The sequence below is a fragment of the Calypte anna genome, chromosome 1, assembly GCF_003957555.1.
Source record: "Calypte anna isolate BGI_N300 chromosome 1, bCalAnn1_v1.p, whole genome shotgun sequence".
NCBI lineage: Eukaryota > Metazoa > Chordata > Aves > Apodiformes > Trochilidae > Calypte > Calypte anna.
Genome location: NC_044244.1, coordinates 193,277,083 through 193,283,161, shown reverse-complemented (window position 1 = coordinate 193,283,161; position 6,079 = coordinate 193,277,083). Strand labels below are relative to the sequence as shown.

The window sequence follows — 6,079 nt, the reverse complement described above, 5'->3', positions numbered from 1 at the left end:
GAAAATTCTTGGTTTTTGAAAGTATGATGTAGCCCAGAAAACCTAGATATACCAAACTAACTAACACAGTTGCCTTCCAGGTCATAGTATTGGGACCCCAGGACACTGCAGGCTTCATAATCTGCCTGAGGTCCAGTGACTCCTGAAGCATGGATTAGTTTAAAGCTGGCTTGACTCTGTTTCCACGAGTCAGTTGCTGCATTTTATACTTACTATAAGATCTGTCATGTGTTAATTTAAAGCAGATTGTCCTGTGGCTGTTTAAATTGTGACAACAGTGGGTGTTAATGTCCTTATTGATTTTTGCACCATTGTTCACCCTGTTTGTGCTCTGTTCTATAAAATGGTCAGGATGGTAATGTGAGTGAAGGTCCTTTTCAGTGTACACTGAATATATTCTCCTCTCTGCTTGCTCCACAGTGAATATCATGGCCAACAATTACCACTACTATGTAAAGATGCTACATAAAGATGAAGGGCTATTGAGAATGAAGGACACACTCCATCTTGAAAAGTTGACTTCAGGCCTTCAGGCAGATGAGGGGCTTAGAGACTTCAGGCTCTAGTTACTATGTTCCATTATGGCTAAAAAAAGGTTTTATATGATCATGAGCCACATAGATATGAGAGAGATACAGCCTGAGGCAAGGGCATTTTTAGTTTCTGGATTGTGGTAAGGACATTTTTAGTAACGTGCTAAATATACAAATTCTGCATTTAATCCAGTGACTCCTGGAGGTAAAACACAGAAATTATTCTGAGACAAAACACTAGAATTCAAGAGTGACTTTTCCCAGGCAAGTATTTCCTCTATTTGGAATGCAAAGCTAAGCTTCACCTTGTATTCCCTTATTTGACCTATTGCATACTTGATTGTACTATTATACAGATTAAACAGCAGAGATGGAAGATATTCCTTTTCTCAGCTCAGTCACAAAATCAGATCTATCTCTAACCTGAAATTAATGCTCTCCTTTTGACTCTAAGGAACTCAGATTTATTTTGGCCATGGAGAAAAAGATGAGAAACATCTCCTAATCTCCCAATTACTGCTACCAACACCAATGACAGATACAGTAATGACTACTACTACAAAGAGTTTCTTGTTCATCTATCTAAATAAATAAAAACTTGGTGCTGTTGATTGGGAGCAGTTTAAGAAGCCTGCTAAACTGCCTACATTTCAGATATTTAAACAAATCTGTGGAATTAGGACTCCTTACAGAGTAACTTCAGGTAGCTACTAAACTTTACAAAATTTCAGAATTTTGAGTCAGTAGACATAAGCATATCACCTTGGTGTACCCTATAGCCAATTTTCATAGGATAGTATAATCATAGAATGGCTTAGGTTAGAAGCGACCTTAGAGATATCCCTAGAGAAACTCCCTTCCATTGGCACACCATAGGAACACCTCTAAACAAGACAAGGTTGCTCAAAACCTCATTCAAATTGGCCTTGAAGACCTCCAGGGAGGGGGCATCCATAACTTCTCTGGTCAATCTATTCCAGAGTCTTGCTGAAGAACTTACTGAAGTCTCTTACTGAAGAACTTCTTCCTAAGATCTAATCTAAAAATTTATAGGTATTAAAGCCATCAATATACCTAGGAATATTCAAAAGAGGTTTCCACTAAGACCTGTGAATCTAAATGAATCATAGAATCATAGAATCATAGAATTGGCTGGATTGGAAGGGACCTCAGAGATCATCGAGTCCAACCCTTGAACCACCGTTGTGGTTGCTAGACTATGGCCCTAAGTGCCACATCCAGTCTCTTTTTCATAGAATCATAGAATCATAGAATCATAGAATAGGCTGGGTTGGAAGGGACCTCAGAGATCATCGAGTCCAACCCTTGATCAACTACCGCCACAGTCACTAGACTATGGCACTGAGTGCCATATCGAGTCGCTTTTTAAATGTCTCCAGGGACGAAGAGTCCACCACCTCCCCAGGCAGCCCGTTCCAATGTCTGATCACCCTTTCCGTGAAAAAATTCTTTCTAATATCCAATCTGAACTTCCCCCGGCACAATTTGAGACCATGCCCTCTTGTCTTACTGAGAGTTGCCTGGGAAAAGAGACCAACCCCCGCCTGGCTCCATCCTCCTTTCAGGTAGTTGTAGAGAGTGATGAGGTCTCCCCTGAGCCTCCTCTTCTTCAGGCTGAACAGCCCCAGCTCCCTAAGCCTCTCCTCATAGGATCTGTGTTCAAGTCCCTTCACCAGCTTGGTTGCCCTCCTTTGGACCTCTTCGAGGACCTCAATATCCTTCTTGAACTGAGGGGCCCAGAACTGAACACAGTACTCAAGGTGTGGCCTTACCAGGGCTGAGTATAGGGGCAGAATCACCTCCTTGGACCTGCTGGTGACGCTGTTTCTGATACATGCCAGGATGCCATTGGCCTTCTTGGCCACCTGGGCACACTGCTGGCTCATGTTCAGCTTCCTATCAATCCAGACTCCCAGGTCCCTTTCTGCCTGACTGCTCTCCAACCATTCTGTCCCCAGTCTGTAGTGCTGCATGGGGTTGTTGTGGCCAAAGTGCAGGACCCAGCACTTGGCCTTGTTGAAGCTCATCCCATTGGAGTCAGCCCATCTCTCCAGTCTGTCCAGGTCCCTCTGCAGAATCCTCCTTCCTTCCAGCTGATCAACACTTCTCCCCTTTTAAATATCTTTTTAAATATCTCCAGGGACAGAGAATCCACTACTTCAGTGGGCAGCCCATTCCAATGTCTGATCACCCTCTCCGTAAAGAAATTCTTTCTCATATCTAATCTAAACTTCCCCTGGCACAACTTAAGACCATGCCCTCTTGTCTTGCTGAAAGTCATCTGGGAAAAGAGCCCAAGCCCCACCTGGCTACAACCTCCTTTCAGGGAGTTGTAGAGAGCGATGAGGTCTCCCCTGAGCCATGATCCCATGGAAGATCTGAGTTGAAAATGGTGGGAATGCTGTGCTGAAGAACAGAGTTATATCCTAGCCTGAGTCTCAGGCCAGAGACATAACAAGATATTTCCTTCCCCAGATACTTTCTGAGGTGAAGATATCCAAAGTCTGTCACAACACTGCAACCCATAAGTTGAAAGTGAGGCTTTTTTTATGCTGCACCCACTCAAATGTCAATCAGGAAGCCTCCTGTGAAACAGCTCGATCATCCTACACTGAAGTGTCATGCAGTAGTGCCTCGCTATAAAGTGTTGTTCATTTTTTCAGCAAGTTTCCTTGATTGTGAACAAACAAAAAAACCTTTTAACCTCCTGATTTGTTGCAGCTGTACTAAAACTGAAATTAAAAAGTATCCTCTTCAGGCAGTGAATTTTGAAATATTTGTGAGATTATTCGTGCTACAAAGTGAAATTCTCCCACATTGAATGTTCCTCAGATGAGATAAATGCCATCTATATTTCCCTTGTATTTTAATTTTCTGTGGGTAAATAGAACTATATTTGGGGTGTGTGTGTGTGTGAAATAATCCATAGTTACCTACAGTGTTACCTAGATCTGACTCATCCCAGCTAACATAAATACTTATCAGTATTTATCAATACAAAGGGATAAATGTCTATGTAAATACTCAGTCTAACCATGAAAAGTAAAATTTCTTTCCCAATTTCATCTGGGTTCACTTAATCTGAACTATCCCTGTAATTTAAATTTTAACTTTTATTAATGTTTAAGATTCTTATGAGAAAAGAAAAACTGAAGGGAAAGCAGGAACAGTCAAATAAATTCATCCTGATACAAGTTCCATGAAGCTTTTTGTTACTGGTGAATCTGACACTCTATTTTTTTGCCTCCTTACTTAATCTTAGTTAAAAGATGGCTTTAAACACTCCTCTTACTTAGAAGGTACTTTGCATGTATCAGTTATATGATACATTTAAATTATTGGTTTTGTTCCAATAGACTGAGAATTTTCAGGGAAAGGAAAATAGGAAATTATAGACCTGGATGTGTTTATGACTGGCAGACTGTGTACATCCCAAACTGTAGGAAATTCAAATTAGTTTCAACTGGACCTCTCAGTCACTCAGGGGAGTGACAACAGGGAAGTGCCTTGCTTCCTTGTGCTTTCTCAAAATAAGATTATTCAAATCTGGGATAATCTAATGTTACTTTTCCATGTTAAGTTCATGTTGAGGAAAGTGACTGAAAGTACAGCATCGGAATTTCTCTGTCATGGACACAAACAGAGGTTTTGGGAGTGCAAGTTTTCATCTTTATTATTTCTTGTTAGACAGTTTCCCCATAGAAAGAGCTGTGTGTACAATCACTGAAAAAACCAAAAGATTCCAGTAGACATAGATAGATTTTCCCCTGTTTTTATCATGCTTTTGCAGGTACAAATTTACAGAAAGATTTTCATAGCAGTGTACCTTCAATACACAAATGGAAAACTCTTCAGAAAATGAAATGAGGGAGATGCCTAGTACAAATGTAAGTTTTCAGAGGAATGTATTAGTTTCCATTGACTTTGCAGAGTAGTTAACCTCTGCGGAAACTCTGGGTTGCTACATCATTTGCATAAGAGTTATCTAAAGTTCACCTGAACCTCTGAATCTTTACATGATAAAGAAAAAGGAGGAAAAGAAGATAGAGGCAGGAACAGAGAATGTGTCTTGAAACCACATTAAATAGGAAAGAGCAGTAAATAAATGCTCAAATTGCTTGGCAGGTGGCTGCTCTACTTACCCAGGAAGCCAAGAGCTGTGGAACCAGATTGGTAATGAAGCTTTATCTAAGCTGCTCAGCTGAAGTGAAAGGAAAGTTCAGTGTGACTTAAATCTTTGCGTATGGGATGACAAAAATCAAGAAGCAAAAGATCACAGAAGAAACAAGTACTTGATCTTCAGAAGTGGTGAATAACAACAAAACAGACACAGGGATTTAGGCATTTAAACCAACAGGACTATCTGCACATTGAAAAATTAATTGAAGCAAGAGAGCTCTGGGGGCAATCTGCAGATGTTGACCTCCTAAACAAGGAGGAAAGATAAGGGATGAAGAACAGACAAAATGAAAACAGAGGAGAATGGAGAACTGAAGACAAGATCCATGTTAATTTTGCTAGAAGTACTTTGGCATTCCATTTTCATCTCAACCACCTATTAAACAGAAGGCTCAAGGAATGTCACCTCCTTGTCCCCAGCACAGTACAACATCTGCATGCAGCATCTCCTCACTCCAGGCAACCTCCACCACCATGGCGCCTGTCACCATGGCTTCTGGAATAACTGTGAATTATGAAGTCATAAAGGTTTTTAGTGACATGAAAATAAGGAAATCTTCAACCCTAGATGAGATTAAAGAAGAAAGAAAGCCATTCTCTTCTGCTTAAGTGATGAAAAAAGCTAATAACTGTAGAGGAGTCAAAGCAGAAACTTGTTGGTGACACTGGACGTACTGTGGAGGACCCTATTCACCCTTTGTGAAGTTTCCACCTTTGGGCAATTACAGATATGCTTTGTATGATGCCACATATGAGACAGAAGAATCTAAGAAATAAGACCTGGTATTTATATTCTGAGCTGCTGAAAGTGCACCTTAAAAAGCAAGATGATATAAGGATGCAATTAAAAAGAAATTTACAGGTATTAAACATGAGTGGCAAGTAAATGGTTTGGATAATATTAAGCACCATTCATCACTTGGAGAGAAATTGGGAGACAATGTGGAAGTTTCACTTCAAGGACAACCCTTAGAAAAAGACAGACAAGTGCCATTTGGATTTAAGGAGCTTTCATTTCTGCAGCTCATTCAATTGGAATAACATTAGTCTTCCCACCCCCCTCCCTCCTCAAAAAAAAAGTCTCTTCCATAATACACCTCAAGGAGATGTTATTGCTAAGCAGTCTACCAATGATTGACATTAGAGTGTTCAATCCCGGGAGTTTTATGCAGGATCCAAGGGATGCTTTCAAGTCATATATTTAGCCAAAACTAACACAGACATTCCTCGCAACATGTAGAATTAGTGTGATAGTCAATGTGAATAGTCTAGCAGGTAGCAAAGAGGAAGCAAACAGAGTGCCTTGAAAATATTGTCCACTCTGTACAGTATTAAGGTTGCACTTG

At 40.4% G+C, this 6,079-nt stretch overlaps 1 pseudogene; it reads left to right on the top strand.

Annotated features, from left to right (window-relative positions):
• The first annotated feature begins 5,187 nt into the window (after positions 1-5,187).
• On the top strand, positions 5,188-5,774 carry LOC103529742 (annotated as a pseudogene).
• Positions 5,775-6,079: the final 305 nt, after the last annotated feature.